Source organism: Labeo rohita, unplaced genomic scaffold (assembly GCF_022985175.1).
Source record: "Labeo rohita strain BAU-BD-2019 unplaced genomic scaffold, IGBB_LRoh.1.0 scaffold_2200, whole genome shotgun sequence".
In the NCBI taxonomy this organism is placed as follows: Eukaryota; Metazoa; Chordata; class Actinopteri; order Cypriniformes; family Cyprinidae; genus Labeo; species Labeo rohita.
In genome coordinates this window covers 878-9,174 of record NW_026128441.1, presented here as the reverse complement: position 1 = coordinate 9,174, position 8,297 = coordinate 878, and the positions used below count along the sequence as shown (strand labels likewise).

The 8,297-nt window shown below is 34.3% G+C and overlaps 2 long non-coding RNA genes across 2 annotated transcripts; one reads left to right on the top strand and one right to left on the bottom strand.

The window, feature by feature from the left end:
• The first annotated feature begins 6 nt into the window (after positions 1 to 6).
• On the top strand, positions 7 to 1,161 carry LOC127159485 (uncharacterized). Its single transcript, XR_007826458.1, has 3 exons — positions 7 to 241; positions 600 to 671; positions 1,032 to 1,161. It is a non-coding gene; the product is annotated as an uncharacterized LOC127159485 (long non-coding RNA).
• A 4,349-nt stretch (positions 1,162 to 5,510) lies between these two features.
• Positions 5,511 to 7,616, bottom strand: LOC127159484 (uncharacterized). Its single transcript, XR_007826457.1, has 2 exons — positions 6,691 to 7,616; positions 5,511 to 6,260 (listed from the first exon to the last, which is right to left on the bottom strand). It is a non-coding gene; the product is annotated as an uncharacterized LOC127159484 (long non-coding RNA).
• Between the last annotated feature and the right edge of the window lie 681 nt (positions 7,617 to 8,297).

Below are 8,297 nucleotides of genomic sequence, written 5' to 3'. Positions count from 1 at the left end.
TACATTCGTATAGCTGAAATCGCTAGAGATCCCAGTAAGATCTGTACAGGTGATAAGTGTGACGATGCTGACGGGAGATTCAGGAACAGACTCAAGCTGGATCATCAGACTGGATCTCTGACCATCAAAAACACCAGAATCACAGACTCTGGAGTTTATCATCTTGAGATCATCGCCAACAGCACCAGCATCCACCGTCAGCGCAGCATCAGAATTACCAGACTTGGTGGAGCTGGCTCTAGTGAGAATAATTCTGTCTCTTCAGGCATAGAATAAGAGTGTTTTGTTTTCATTGTGGCTTGTCTGAAACTTGTGGCCTCACTGATCACTATCACAGTAACATGTAAATCAAATGACATGCGTCATCAAGTTATTAAACAATGTAGTTTGTTTTCTAAGAGCGCTGTAATGACATTTGTAGGCCATTAAACACCAGATGGCGCCATTTATCTGTTCACACAATATCATATAACTGATGATGATGGACAGGTGTAAGTATCAGTCTAATATATCTTAAAAAAAAAAAAAAAAACTGTTGGACTTTAGTAATTACTGTCTTCTTTTTTTTTTTTTTTTTTTTTTTTTTTTTTTCATTACAGATGGGATTGTGTATTTTCTTGCTATAGCCGGAGTATGTGTTGGTGTTCTGCTGGTGGTAGCAGGTGTAACAGGTGAAAATTTCAGGCAGTGTGTCTTCTGTGTATGCATGTGTGATGTGGTTTTATTCAGTCATCATTACAAAAACACCAATGCAATTGACTATTTAAGACAGCAGTGCCATTTTATATGTGCAAGCTGTTTAGCAGAGATGACTGGATTTTTAACTGCAAAATATACATTAAAAATAAACATTTAAAATCTTTTATATAAACAAATTCTTTGTGAATAGTTCGTGATTATTTTATTCACAAAGCATTGGACAATGCATTCAAACATCAGGATAACAATGTGATTCAGTTTATCAGATTTATGAGACTGAAGAGTCTTTGTATTTGTGTGTAACTGAATCATCAGTGTTTGTTTTCTTATAGGAGAGTGGCGGAGAATACTTGCCAGTGTAAAGAGATTCTTCTGTCTCTCACCAAATAATCAAACAGCTGTCCTGTAATTCCACAGCGGACCAAACAGTGTCATTTAGAGTACAATGTAAAAAAACAAAAATATATATACTTTACAGTGGAAAGGCATATAGTCCTTTTTATGCTTTTAATATATATATCAATATAATCAGTTATGCACTTTAGTGTTTAAATTTAAAATGTATGTTTTGTTCTGTAAACATTTTTCTGTATCTGTACAACAGAATACACTGTTTTTTCTACAATGTACAATGCTGTCTTAACCATTAAGCTTTTAAAGAGTTTCATGTGTAAGTGATGCAAGATATGACTTGTAATGTGTTTGTATATTTTCAAAATGGATCAAAGTGCAATAAACTAAGCCTAGTATATGCTAAATGTGCATTTATGATTTCGTTCTATGTAGTATACTATTTGTAATAATTTTCATATTAAAGGGGGCATTGGATGCCTATTTTCCACAACTTGGTATGATTCTTTAGGGACTTCATGAAATGTTTAAAATTCCCAACAGTTTCTATTGTTGTAAAACAACACCCTTTTTACCTTGCCAAAACAGCTCTGTTCACAGTAGTGATGGGAGAAAAGAACGTTTTTGAAGCTTTGACTCAACTGAACCAATTGCTTTGCAAAATGATTCAGTGTTTCCAAGAGCTCTAAACACCACACGCTAGTAACTCCTGCTGGTCAAATGCGTGTAAATGCGTGTAAATGATTGAAATGTTAATATTAAAAGCCCCCCCCCCCTTTAAAAAAAAAAATAATCCGTTAAACACCAGTAGCGTGGAAGCCAGATGCTTGCTTTTCTGTGTTGACGCCTTGGAAGAAGAAGAAAAAAAAAAAAGTTTCAAAAACCAAGATACATTCGAAAGTGAGGAAAGCGATTATATGTATGTGTTTGAGCGTACAGTTACAGGTTATCCTGCTCATTAGCTTATTGTGTCAAATTGCTATATTGTGTGGACTGAGCTTGATGCATAACCGTGCAAGGAATATTATGGACTATGGACAATGGGTTTGCGCTTTTTGCAAGCTATAAACTTCACATTTTGTATGTCATGAATCGAAAGGAAAGCTCACAGGAAGCCGAACGGCAAAACTGTTTATTGAGGCACAATAAAGGACACTGTTAGCGTTTTAAACATTGCGTGCATGGCTTTAATTTGCACGCGTTTAATTAATTGCTCACTTTTACCACCAACATTGGCGGCCTTTTGGAAAGCCGTAATAGTGAGTTTCACATTAGCAGCAGTGGAAAAAGCTTTTAACCACATGATGTTTACACCTCACATGCACTTCCACATGCAAATCAACCGCAAATGTTAAGTTATAGGCGTTATGCCCATGACGTGACGTTGTCAATAATGGTAACCCATACTCAGAAGTTGTGCTCTGCATTTATCCTAACATTTATCATGCCATGCTGTTCAGAAGACAGATCAAACAACATATGTGTGTATATTTAAGGGAACAATACCATAAGCTTTCAAACTGAGCTGGTACTACCACTGGTAATGTTGTGAACCATATAATGTAATTACATTATACAACTGTTGTGTCAGCATTTGTGGACTCTCAACCATTCCAAACTTGGAAGCTGTCCAGGACTTCTAAAGATCAGAGACCACATACTAAATCCGAATGGCAAATAAAAGGGCCGCATATACTTTGTAAAATGAAAGTGTCATTTTCTTATGCAGATAGGTGCATACTCCACGTGATTCTCCTCTGTAGCTCTCTGTAAAAAATATCACAGGAGATAACAAACAAAACAAAACAAAACAAAACAACAACAAAAAAAAAAAAAAAACAAAAAACAAAAACAAATTTATGTAACAGATGAATTTAATTGCAAGGCATAATGCATAAACAACAACAGAAGTGTGATTTATCAGGCTTACTACTCATGTCGTATGACAGTAATAGCCATATACTGTACAACTATTGCACTGTAAAATTAATGAAAATGAATATTTCATATCAGGCCTGGACTGACCATAGGGCATACCGGGCAATGCCCGCCGGGCCGACGCACATTTTTGGGCTGGGGCTGTCAGTCATAATTTAATATTTTTTTAAAAGTTTATTAGGCCAATTTATTTATTACCGCAACGGTAGAGTCTCTTAGATACGAATCGCGGCCCATTGGTTGACTGTCTTAAAGGACATTGAGCTAGACCAATGAAATCTCAGGCCACGCCCTGCCTCCATCCTGGCCAGCCCTCAGCTCCACTTGACAAAATCTGCTATTTTGTTTGACGATAAATTTCGCTACAAGGTGGGAATTTTGTCACTGTGGCCTTCTCTTCCAAGTCTGAGTATTGTAATGAGAGTAATAAAAGACTGTATAATAACAATAATAATAATTAAGAATAATTTTTTACCATGGTTATTCGCTTCCATGCAGGTTACTGTGGTTTAATGTTTGAAACAAAACAGTGAGCGCATATATCCTTTGATGTGTCATATATATGCCTCAGCATATTGTTTAAATAATCATGGTGGGCCGCTATGGCCAAAAATGCCAGGGCCGTTTTTTGGTCCCAGTCCAGCCCTGTTTCATATATTATTTTTGCTTTACACTACAGTAGGAAAAGTAGGCTACAATACTTATTTACCTCTACACTTGAAAGGGATTTTGAATTTGTAACCCATTTAACCCATTTAAACCACTAGCTGTCAGCAATTCATACTGTTTTAAGCTTTTATTTTGACGAAAACGGCACTAGAGCTTTTATTTTGACGACAAACTCCAGCGTCAGTGAAAACGCGCAGTAAAAATAGACTTGAAGAGATTAAGCCATATTGTGCTTTTGGTTTTAGTTCATTTGACAGATACTATGCCAAAGCATAATGTCCCAAACACTTTCAACTTTAAAGACCTTTTATGTTAGAATAAGAAAGTTTAAGTACACTTTTTTTTTTTTTTTTCCGGAACACCTGTCGTTTCATATCGTCATGTGACCACGATAATATCGAGACAGTTTTGCTATCGCGATAACATGATATTGACAACACTGTTACATCCCTATTACAATTAAACTACGCAACCAATTACAGCAATATAATAAAAACGAATCTGTCTTTATTAATATTTGCATCGTGTGTGTCAGATCATCATAAATCACAATAACACAAAATAATTAACTTACCAGTTTACATTCATTTCGTTTGTAGAATGTCGGATCAGCATAAATGATCTCTTCATCACCAGTCTGAACTGTTTCACTATCAACAACAACAACTGTAATACAACAAAAATGCGTTGACATTTGTTAAAACTAAAATGTAACTATTTTAATGGCACCATCTAGTGTCATACAGATACACAAACTATATATTGTGATGTAAATAATTCACAAAAATTGTCAAATTCAAAAATACTACAGATATTTACAATTATTGCTTGCCTTCTTGAGCAGTTTTCTTTTTCTCCTGCAGATGCAGATGATCCTGACTACAGCTATAATCAGCAGAGATCCAACAAGAGCAGCAGAAATCAACACTATCAGAGACACTGTGAGTGAAGTAAAGTGTCCATCCAATGCTGTAATAATAAAGAAGTGAATGCGTCAGTATGATCTACAACAAAATACATAGATCAGGTCACATGTAACACATATATCAGCTCTGCTGTACCTGCACATGTGTGATAGAGTTTGCTAATGTCCAGATGTGTGGTCTTGTTGCTGATGGGATTGTTGATCACACAACTGTAGGTGTTTTTATCCTGATATTCCACCTCCAGAGGTAGAGAGAGACTGATGCTGAGATCAGACACACTGATGCTGGACAATAAACTGTTTCCTTTGTACCAGGAGAGAGTCACATCACTCACATTCACTACTCACTAAAAAATGTTGGGTTAAAAATAACCCAACTAGTAACCCAACTATGGGTTGGTATAGCACCTTCCCATCTATGGGTTATTTTAACCCAATGAATTGGGTTAAAATCCAGTTGGGTTAAAAGTAACCCAACAGTTGAGTTAATTATTTAGATTCATTTATATCAGTTTTTATTTATTTATTTTTTTTTTATAAAAATACACTATAACACTACTTTGTTTTCAAATAAATATTTTATTTAAATATGCAAATATTTTTTTTTACAAATATATTTTTAAATGTAAAACAGTCATACTGCAGATGTTTACAAAATAAGTGTACAAGAATGTGAAAATATAATACATTCAAAACACAAATATGCACACACAACTGACATATTTTCAAGATGTACACTGAATTCAAAACCAACTATTCAAAACTAATGTTTATTTATCTGATTCTGGTCCACAAAACCTGTCATAAGGGTCAAGTTTTTTTGTATTTAAATATAAACATCATCTGAAAGCTCAATAAATAAGCTTTCTATTAATATGTGGTTTGATAGGATAGAACAACTATTTGAAAATCTGGAATCTGAGGGTGCAAAAAAATCTAAATATTGAGAAAATTGCCTTTAAAGTTGTCCAAGTGAAGTTATTAGCAACACATATTACTAATAATAAATTCAGTTTCAATATACTTATGGTAGGAGATTTACAAAATATCTCCATGGAACATGATCTTTACTTAATATTCTAATGATTTTTGGCATGAAAGAAAATTTGATAATTTTGACCCATACAATGCAATTTTGGCTATTTCTACAAATGTACCCATGATACTTATGACCGGTTTTGTTGTCCAGGGTCATAAATGTGTATCAATTCATATTTATTTATATCAACACATACACAAATGTGCACAAATAAAACAAACATAACATACAAACTTTTATCAATAAAACAAAAATAAAAAATCATAAACACAAGTAATAATAATAATAATAATAATAATAATAAAACAAAGTAAATCTGCTGGCTGCTGGACTTGCTGATAATCAGCAACATAAAAAGTTTTTACGGATCAATAAATACAAAGTTTCTAAGGAAGAGGTAATGTGTTGAAAGAACTCCTGGAATATTAAAGACTGTGTGCTGCAAATGGGTGCAGAGGAGCTTTGGGTAGTAGATGTCATAAATGTAGAAATGTCTGAAACACAGATCCACTGCTTGTAGTAAGGTCTTCTGTTCCACTGTTTCACCGTTGAAAATGCTAAAAACTTCTTCTCTTGGAGTTAGTGCAGCAATGCTGGTGTCATCCGGTCGCATAAAACTTCCTTCATTGACTCCTTCCTCTGTGATAAGATGAAGCAGAAGAAGAAACATTTTACAGATAAACTAGAAACATTTTTTCATAATTGTTGGAAAACCTACACTACTAATCAGAAGTTTTTGAACAGTAAGATTTTTAAAGTTATTTAAAGAATTCTTTTCTACTCACTAAGCCTGTATTTATTTGATCCAAAATACAGTAAAAGCAGTAATATTGTGAAATATTTTTACTATTTTAAATAACTGCTTTCTATTTTAAAAGCTTTGAAAAGACTGGACAATTACATTTTAAATATATTCAAATAGAAAGCGGTTATTTTAAATGCTGTATTTTGGATGAAATAAATGCAGGCTTAGACAGAAGGGAATTCTTTAAAAACATTAAAAATCTTGCTGTCCAAAAACTTTTGACTGGTAATGTATATGGATCACTAATATAAATAGTTTACTTACCTTGAAATATTTCAGTTAATTGGCATGTGGATGTTTAATGTATGAGATTCCACTGTTGTAATTTTTCCTTCACTGAAGAACCCAATGTCTAAAAATAAGTATAAACACATTTAGTACACATTTAAAAAAACATGCAAATCTGTCATAGCTTTATAATAGAAATGGCTAGAAATGGCTGTAATTAGAGGCGAATCTAATATATGCATAACAATATTCAATATAAATAAACCATAAAAACACATTTAGTGTTATTCCAATTAGTGCTCGCTTTCCAAACAACTGACGCTTGCCTTGTTTTGACCAGCAGGCGTCGCCGTTGTGTCACGAACGATTGGAAGCAGTGAATCATTTTGCGAATTAAGCGATTCGTTTAATTGATTCGAAACTTTGAAAAGCTTCGTTTCTCCCATCACGTCTTGCTTTTGGGAAATGTGATTATTTGTAGACTTTTCTAAACAGAGAATTAACTGAATTTGAGCGCATCTCTCTGAGCTGCCGCTGAGCTAAGGTTACATACTGGACCGAAGTTGAAAGGTTCGTGCGGCGCGGTTTAAATCAACAATGTCTCATTTAACATTAGCCATTTCCCATATAAAGTTAAATGTGATAACCATTAATGCGACCAAACAAACTGTAGTCAGAAACCGTATGTCTAGAACCCTTCATCAGCTGTAAAATAATACTAAACCTGTAGTAATGGTAGACGGTGATTTCAGTAATATAAGTAGTCCTGTATACATTCCACCATACATTATTAACTTTAGGTTACTGTAATACATCTCTAAACAGTTTTACAACTTTCTGCTAATGTTTATTTAATTTATTACTGCTAGCAACCTAACTGGGACAGCTAAGTTAACGTGACGTTATTCGTTTACAATGGAGCTCATTCTCCGCAGTAACGTTACAATACACTGACTAAAGGAAACTACAACTTCGTTAAAAAAAAAAACAAACATACAACAACAAAAGTTCAATTTTGAAGTGCATTTCACGTTCTTCGTATAAGTATAATGTTATAAGAGTTATTTAAACCCTATTACTCACCTCACACTGATGCAGCAGCAGCTTCTTCTGTGGTCAGACACTGTCGACCGTTAAAATTTGAACTGTCGCCGCGGGAACCAATTAAACCCAACGCTGGGTTATTATTAAAAACAACCCAACGATGTTTAAAAAAAAAATAACCCAACGTTTTAGAAAATAACCCAACACAGTGACCCAATATGTGTAACCCATCTATTGGGTTAAAAAAAATAACCCATCTATTTTTACTGTGTAATGAACAATTCTGCTGTGATGATGAGGAACATTGTGAAGAGTTACTGCTGATGACAGGAACAGACAGACGAGCTGGACATGAGAGAATTAAGAGATATAAATAAATGAAGAGTTCCAGTGCAAAAGCCTCTAAAAATCACCTTGGTCAAAATTGAGATAACGATACTGAGTGAATGCTCTCCACACATAGTATGTGTTCATCAAGTACTTTCACTTCAAATGTGCTTAATCCCAGCCTCAACCCGTTCAGAAGTACCAGTACTTACATAGAAACCTATACAAAGTAGCCAGAAAAAAAATGCTAATTTTAAAGAAACACGTCAGAC